A 9,482-nucleotide genomic window follows, 5' to 3' on the forward strand; every position below is an offset into this window, starting at 1 on the left:
ACGATATAGGTATAATAATGACAAATACTATCGTCTGTCCTACTTTTCGAAGCGACACTCACGCTTCCGTAAATTCTCGGTTCGTGCGTCCAGAGCAAATCCCTTCCTTATCCTGGCGCGGCAGCGTTAAATTCTTGACGATACGAATTTCAAGAGTGTAAGAAGTAAAAGGAGAGAGAGGAGATTGTCTTCCATTTTACTTACACGAGATCCTCTTACGACGGGAATCAACACGTAGATCGGGGAAACGCACGCGCGGCTGCAAGAAGAAAAGACATTCCATGGGCTTCCCTCTCGTGGGGCTGATCGAACGTGTACCAAGTCAACCCTATTTTCACCCCTCGAGGTGGTAAATCCTCGGTCCCCCGGGCGAACTTCGGTAAACATCGACGTTAACTTAGAGAAGAGGAACGGATGAACCCGGGTACGCGGGAGAGAGCGAGAGGAGATAATGCAGGGTCCTCGCGAGACGAAGCGAGGCGAGGCTAACCTTATCCGTGGCTGATCTGATGGGAATTAACGTGCTCGAATGTGTGGGGGTACATACCGATACTTCACCACATCGCACTGGTTTCGCGAAAACATCCCGTCGTTGTTTTTACGATAGCGTAGTCTTGAATCAGTGGATACAGCGAGAATAACGATAACGGACTTTTGCAGGGAAGCGTTTTTATCGGACTGATCCGATGTGAGATTGCAATGCTCGTACATATTCCAAAAATACGCGCGCACATTTTTTTAATAGTAATATTTTTAATATATCCTTAAGGAAATTACGAGACAAGACAATTTTTTTAAATTATACAATTGCATTACGACTTTTTTAGAAAGAGAAATTATTGCGTCATTATCTGGTATTTTCTAAAATTATTTTCGAGAAAACTTTATTTTTTAGAAAATACTTTCGAAGACTTTTAGGTGGTGGTTTAAAGAAAGAAACATTTCTTAGCTTCTTTTTTATGATTATTTGAAATACTCGCTTTCGTATTTTTCTTACTTTGCATTATCAAAATGTGTGCATTTATCTTACGAGGTAACAAATTCCGTTGCGCCTTGTAACTCTGCAATAAGTGCAGTGTAAGTTGGGAACCGTCGCCGTGAATTCACGGCGCAGTCGAGAGATGGGTAGTCATGCTCTATAAACTCTCTAGTTCCATTAATTAGGTCTCGAACTTTTTATAAGCTTGTTACATCCGATCGATGAATGTTTACCAAGACGCTGTAGTGATCCGAAGTAGTCTTCAGAATCATCTGACAAGTATATAAATCACTGTCTTTCTCAAGGAAGTTGCGGCTACGAAATACTATCTATCTTCGTTCAACTTTTATAGACGTTGATAGTGCTGTTATCTATAATATTTATGCGATGCGGAAGTGCGCATAAGTCAGACAAACGGGTCGCGTAAACGTTGTATTGTTGCGGAACTCTCGTTTTATTACATGGAAATCCTTCGTGACGGCGAAATCGTTATAAACAATTAGCGAACGTCGTGGTGCACATACTTTATGCCGTTGGTATTACTACGGAGACTTGTTACAATGCATCATAGTGCGCTCTATTTCCCCGTGGAGCGATCACGCGATCGTTACATTTAAATGCGAACGAAACGTAGTGCTTGCAGGCACTAAAAGTTTTGAAATGCTCAAGTTCAGAAGCTTGGAAGTTAGTTTAATTTTACTACGCGGTTTCGCTCGTCCGCCGCATTGTTTGAAACTATTTCAGGAATAATACTAATTACACGCGAGCAACCATTCCGTCGCGTTACATCATGCGGTATCTGTTAGTAATTCTCTTGACTCTCTTCTCTTACGTCTGTACCGCAAAGACTAAAGAGCCTCAGTGGAGAGTTCCTATTTCGCTTTGGAGATTATCATCTTAAAAGTGGTTACTTCTGACGTTATCAGGTTCCAATTTACTCCTGCAGTTTACATATAGTTAATCGGTTAATCGATGTGTAGAACTTGGGCATATTTATTAGATTTGGCATATCTAAATTGAATAATTTCAATGTATCAATTCGTATTACTAAATAATTTCTAGATAGATATTAATTAAGATTAATATTTGGTTGCGGAAAATTATTAGATAAAGTTCCATTCAGAGAACGCGAACCATCTCTAAATGTATCTAATTTAATTTTATAACTTATATATAATTTTGATTAAATTTGATTCATCGATGCGTAACACAGATAGCTTAATTAAATTTAATTTAATAATACTGGTTTGCACTTCTCTCTGTTCTTAATACATATTCTGATTAAAATTTATCATGTTACCATCAGCAATCATTATTTTGACGAGCATTATCCAATTGGAATTAGACTTTATAGCTAATGCTCCTTACGCTTTTCTCCTCGAGCAATTGTCATCGTCTTATACTCTTTAGCTTTTGTCCGAAAAAACAGCCTTCTTCTTCCTTTCTTCCTCAGATGGATTTCCGATCCATTAGATGAATCACAGCATGGTTTAAAATAATTAAAATCAGATTTTTGAGCCTTGCCGACTAGGAAGGTAGAATTTTTAATTATCCAAATTGTATAATCCTCTCTCTGTGAAGGCCTCAATTCAGTAACATCTTCATAAAAAGAAACAGTCCTAGGTGTTTCTTCGTTTCTGCAAATGCAATATAACGCGCATGCGGGCGCGTGAGATTGATCGCGAACGAGCCATATGTGTCCACCGTATGTGCTCATATAAACCATGCAACGAGAGATTCGTCGGTCCGTGACGAATTACACCCTCCTTTCTCCCTCCGAAACCTACGTTGTTTCCTGCGTAGACGTGGAAAAGTACCGGAAATCAGCTCTCCGCGATATACCGGGGAAGGGAAGAGTGGGGGTATAAAACATCATGTCGATAGATCGATGCCAGACGCGATTTGGCAGGAAATATAACGAAGATGCATATAAATTCGAATTCGTTGGCCTTTATTCGGTTTTTATGGCATCCCCTCGGCAGAGAATGGAAATTGAGTTTTTCATGCTCTTCATATTCAACTTCCTCGATGAAATACCGATGTAATCTGTCATTACCAAGTGACACCTGGGATATTGATACAGCCAGCCAGGAGTCTTGATGTAAAGCAATTGTTTGTAGCGACGAACCGGATGAATGACGCGCTAACAAGGAACGCTTGCGAGACACGAGTTCAATAACTCGATATTATTTATGCAGCATTTATATCTGTAGCTTTATCACCAATCTTTATATGCGATCTCACGTTCATGTATACGAATTAAACAGTAGTTTAATAATAGTTAAAATTAACTCTTATTAAAAAGTATTTGTTATTCAATGACTATTATTTAATAAATTATTTCATAAATTTATATCATATTATACTCGGATTGTCCGAGATTTGATCTCGAAGCTTATTGTTTGTATAGCGTTAGCTCAACTCGTTTGAACGAAAATCCTACCGCAAAACGAGTTTTCCTTGTGCAAGCAACGAGGATAATAATCGCGATACGCGGCTTTAACGTACGAAGAGTCGGGATTGAGTAAGCTTAAAAATATTATCCCCTAAGATGCGACGATAAAAGGTGAAAATTGAATTCCACGCGCTCTCGGCTTAATTTTATTGTCGGTATCACGTGGATGCCATACGGCGTTTAAAGCTGGTCATTTTAATTGCCGCTTTAGGAGCGCCGAGTCCGACAAAAGATCGTGGTAGGAGAAAAAGCGAGAAAAGAGGTACCATGGTGAATGTGGGTGATGGTAGTGTGCGACTATTTCACGGTAATACTCCACTGTGTCGGGACGCCGAAGCAATTTCACTTTGAGGTATTTCAAATCGCCAGGACTTTTCCTATCCGAGACGTTCCTTTCCCATATGCGGGTGCGGATGCAATGTACCGCGTCCGGAAATGAAATCCTTCCGAAACTGGTTGGCGCAGCGGATCAAGCGGATCTGACCAGCTTGGAAACTGCCGTCATCGCTTCTATCTAAAAGCACACACCGACCAACCGCGAAAGTATCGTTCTCGCCGCATCCGGTGTCTCGCTATTATTGTTTCGCCGTACCATAGAAATCCGTTGCATCCGTCGCGTCCGGAGCACGCGATGTTCATTAGTGAGATTGAACGTTAGCGGAAAACGGAAAGTACAATTGTGCGCCCGAGGTACATCGACGAAATCCTTCTCCCGCCGTAATAAACAGTATCGTAGCTGAGGTTTCAATTCCGAGTCAATAATTATTCGGTTTCTCCCTCACTACACGACAATACAACGTACAATCTACAACGCATACTTGCTTGGCAAAGGGAGAGACGTTGATTGTGTTCCACTTTATCCTAATAGTGACGTGGTGGAGAGTCTACATGCTTCCCGAAACGCGCGATAGTGTAAAAGCGGTATGGAGCTGCTGGATATTTACGCCCATAGAACTTCAAAGAGCATAATGGCACGTGCGCTGACCCGTTTGCCTCAATAACCACATCTGATACGCGTTACCTTGAGATTTAATTCTGCTCCGACATAGCGAGTGTGACGATCCCGCGATCGTAATCATTGCGAATTCTGTATCATTTACGGTTCGAGCATGTATAGAAAAATATGGAAAGAATTTTTGCTGAAGTATCTAAAATTTTGATACAAATCTGAAAATAATTTTGTTGAACTATTAGAATAATTATGTAGGACATTCAACCAGATTGTTATAATAAAATGTTAAAACTTTGCTGTAGATATTGCTCATCATTTAAGATTCCAACAAAACTATTTTTAGATACTTTAGCAAAATCGTTCTTTCCATGTCAAATTTTAAAAAAATCGAAAACATAAATACATAATTCAGAAAGAATTATAGAATTACAAAAAGTATTTGTAGAATTAAGTGTTTGTGATAAATGGTTTATTACTGCTGGATTCATAGAAAATAAAATTTAAACATACCAGTCAACTAAAATTATATATCTATAAAGGTTATTTAAAAAATCTTATTACTTATCAACTGAGGTAAGTAATTTATTATAACTTATCTTTCCAAAGTAACGTTGAATTTTAAAGGCACAATTGATTTTCTGACTTTGAAAATCTGGCAAATATAATAAATTTAAATTCGTAAAAAATAAATAAAATACAGTAAAATGTTTTTACCTTTTATTTATATAATTATGTTTTATCTTTTTCCCAAAAATTTGTATATGCCTTCAGGCGAGTTTCCTAATTATGAATATTATAATTATATCGCAATTTTTTAAATATTTTAACTGTAATTTTAACATAAAAAATTTGTTTTTGACAGCGATCTCCATAATCTTTTTGATTTTTAAAAATGAATCAACTAGAATCATATATATATAACTCTTATAATAAGAAATATAATATAAGTAATATGATTCAATAAATTAAAAATAATTGGTATAGAAGGACTACGAGCCAGATAATATGTATTAATACTATTAATAGTTAGTTATTATAATATCAAGATAATAAAAAGAACATTAAACGGAACATTGTATTATAAACAAAACGCAATTGTATTATAAACAACACGGGTATGTTAAGTTAGCACCCCAACTATAGTACTCAGGAGTTCTGATTAGAGTTCCCACTTCCTTTTGACGAGACGAAGAGTTCCCTATAATTAATAATAAGAGTTCCGCTCAATAAACATTTTTTTTACATTTTTTAAAAATGGGGTGCTAACTTTTTATCGAATTTTGAGGTGGAATAGTTCTGAGCGATTTAATAGCTTCAATTTGCGATTGCCTAAAGTTCCTGATATGTAAAAAAAATCTTCGAATAATAAAAAAAAAATTAAAAATTTTTGAAAAATTAATTTTTAGATACAATATTTCTGATGATAATTCCTGCTTCTTTTTGACGATACGAAAAGTTCTCTATGATTTTTAATGACATATGCGCTTAATAATCATTTTTTAATAATTTTTTAAAAATGGGGAGCTAACTTTTTAACGAAATTCAAGGTCGCATAGTTCTGATCAGCTTAACAGAAGTATTTTTTTAATACCTAGAGTTCTTGATACATAAAAATCATTTTTGAAGAATAATAAAGTTTAAAAAAAATAGTAGAAATCTTTGAAAATTTTTTTGAGAGTACCGAGTAGTTCTGAGTAGCGTTTCTTATAGTACTCGACGAGTTCTATCGAAAACTGTAAGGTGGAAAAGCGATTAGACCAACGGTTTGCAAGATACAGCGACATTTGTCAGAAGATCAACAATTTTTTAAGTGAGTATATCTCGGAAACCGTTGGTCCAATCGCTTTGAGCCCTCATACTTTTCGACAGAACTCGCCGAGAACTGTCCAGAACTCCGATCAGAACTACTCGGTACTCTCAAAAAATTTTCCGCCGTGGGACTTAGAAAAAAATTTTTGGTCAAAAATTTTTTGGGAGTATCGAGTAGTTCTGATCGGAGTTCTGGACAGTTCTCAGCGAGTTCTGTCGAAAAGTATCAGGGCTCAAAGCGATTGGACCAATGGTTTCTGAGATATACTTAGGTGTATGATCTTACAAATTTAACAAATGTCGCTGTATCTTACAAACCGTTGGTCCAATCGCTTTTTCACCTAACAGTTTTCGATAGAACTCGTCGAGAACTATAAGAAACGCTACTCAGAACTACTCGGTACTCTCAACAAATTTTCCGACGTGTGACTTGGAAAAAAATTTGAAGTCAAAATTTTTTGGGAGTACCGAGTAGTTCTGATCGGAGTTCTGGACAGTTCTCAGCGAGTTCTGTCGAAAAGTATCAGGGCTCAAAGCGATTCGACCAATGGTTTCTGAGATATACTTAGGTGTATGATCTTACAAATTTAACAAATGTCGCTGTATCTTACAAACCGTTGGTCCAATCTCTTTTTCACCTAACAGTTTTCGATAGAACTCGTCGAGAACTATAAGAAACGCTACTCAGAACTACTCGTTACTCTCAAAAAATTTTCCGAGTGGGACTTGGAAAAAAATTTGAAGTCAAAATTTTTTGGGAGTACCGAGTAGTTCTGATCGGAGTTCTGGACAGTTCTCAGCGAGTTCTGTCGAAAAGTATCAGGGTTCAAAGCGATTGGACCAACGGTTTCCGAGATATACTCTAAAAATTGTTGATCTTCTGACAAATGTCGCTGTATCTTGCAAACCGTTGGTCCAATCGCTTTTCCACCTTACAGTTGTCGATAGAACTCGTCGTGTACTATAAGAAACGCAACTCAGAACTACTCGGTACTCTCAAAAAAATTTTCAAAGATTTCTACTATTTTTTTAAAACTTTATTATTCTTCAAAAATGTTTTTTATGTATCAAGAACTCTAGGTATTCGCAAAATAGTTCTGTTAAGCTGATCAGAACTATGCGACCTTGAATTTCGTTAAAAAGTTAGCACTCCATTTTTTTAAAATTATTAAAAAATGATTATTAAGCGCATATGTCATTAAAAATCACAGAGAACTCTTCGTATCGTCAAAAAGAAGCAGGAATTATCATCAGAACTATTGTATCTAAAAATTAATTTTTCAAAAATTTTTAATTTTTTTTTTATTATTCGATAATTTTTTTTACATATCAGGAACTCTAGGCAATCGCAAATTGAAGTTATTAAGCCGCTCAGAACTATTCCACCTTGAAATTCGATAAAAAGTTAGCACCCCATTTTTAAAAAATGTAAAAAAAATGTTTATTGAGCGGAACTCTTGTTATTAACTATAGGGAACTCTTCGTCTCGTCATAAGGAAGTGGGAACTCTAATCAGAATTCCTGAGTACTATAGTTGGGGTGCTAACTTAACATACCCATGCAAAACACACAGAAATGATAAAGAAATTATAAACAATTATAAACATAAACAGACGTTTCAACCTCGCTCGGGGGTCATTCTCAATGTTATAATAAAAACTAAGCAGATTAAGGATTATCAAACTGAGCTCCAAAACTGGAATAAATTATTTCAAAGTACGTTTCTCAAAGCATGTTTCTTGTATTACATTATCCAAACGTTACATAAAACCGTTGCCAATTAAAAAATTATTAGAAGTTGAAATAACCATTTTAATTTTCTTTTTTAAAAAAATTGTCTTTATATTTACTAATTTACAAAACTCTCAGAGCACTGCGAACAAAGAAAAAAAATTATATAATTATATACATAAAATTGTACGTGCGCGATAATTTATATTAAAAATACAAAGGATTATTTCGCGTTTCAAAATATATTAGTGGTTTAAACAATGCTTTTGTCGCGTTATGGGAGAACGCCGACAATGAGAGGATTGATGGTTCCCGCCGGGTAGACACAATTTGCATTTTTGTTCCCGGTTTCGCCGCGCCTTCATCTTCGTATCCAAATATCATGGAGCTTCGTGGAGCGTTTTTGATGCAATTCGCGCGAAACAATACCAGCGTAGCTAAAGACGCAGCTCGGAAAATTGCGGAATAGAATGAAGAGTAGGCTACCGTTCCTCATTTTCCGATATCATCCCTCCTCGTCTCTTCAGAATATTGCTTTTCGTTTTTTCTCCTCGATTAAAGTAGTTGCAAAACCGACGTCCCTATCATTCTGGGATGCATTTTGTCTTTCTACCGTGGCTAAAGTTATTTTTTCAACGGCATAATATTGGAAACGTTCGTTACAGCGTAATTAAAACTTGGATAAAGCGGTAAATTTTACTTAAGAAAGTCATTCACAATTATAGAAGTGGATTTTATTTAAAAATTGAGCACAATCTGAATTCATAACAATCCACAGCGACAAATCGGGGATTTTCCGAGTGAACCCTGTTATTATGCAAGTTTGGATGATTCCAATTTTGTTGTAATTTACACAATTTCTGATTATTTGACGTAACAAATATTTAAATTATTTTTTTTTTCATTTTATCTCATATTTATCAGATTGTGAAAAAAGATTTTTCTGGCTGATTCAATTTCCTTGACAGTTTGTAAACCGAGTTTGCATCGAACGCTTTATTCATTTACTACATCCTCTTGAAAGTGAATAGGATTACAACGGCGGATGAAATTACATTGAAGCACGGTAATGACTCTTCATTTCCTAGTGTCTCTTTGTTTCTGGCACAGGATTATGAGGAACGTTACATTTTTCACTCTGTTTGGTTTTTGTTCCGTGCTGCAAACAACGAACGAAATAAGTTTGACTGCGTGGTTGTCGCATGGACCATCAGACATTCGATCATCCGGAAAAAGCGAAAGGTGAGAAGATTTATCTCAAATATGCTAAATGAGATGCATCTAGTAAAGCGTGCTCTTTTGTGCAACTGCATTTTAATTGTATTTAATTCTATGATAACATGAACGTTCTGTAATTTTGCCGGTAAAATGATTGTAGGGAAAGAATTTATTTTTATTATTACGCGGACTATTCTATTTTATCGTATATTCGGAACATCATTCGTTCGTTACGTATTACAGAGGTATATTTTTTGCACCGAAAAGATGCAGGCGCATTTGATTTATTCTTTCGCGCTACAACCGGCGGAATTTTCACGCTCTGAGATAAACTAGTA

This window comes from Cyphomyrmex costatus, unplaced genomic scaffold (assembly GCF_001594065.2).
Source record: "Cyphomyrmex costatus isolate MS0001 unplaced genomic scaffold, Ccosl1.0 scaffold61, whole genome shotgun sequence".
Lineage (NCBI taxonomy): Eukaryota > Metazoa > Arthropoda > Insecta > Hymenoptera > Formicidae > Cyphomyrmex > Cyphomyrmex costatus.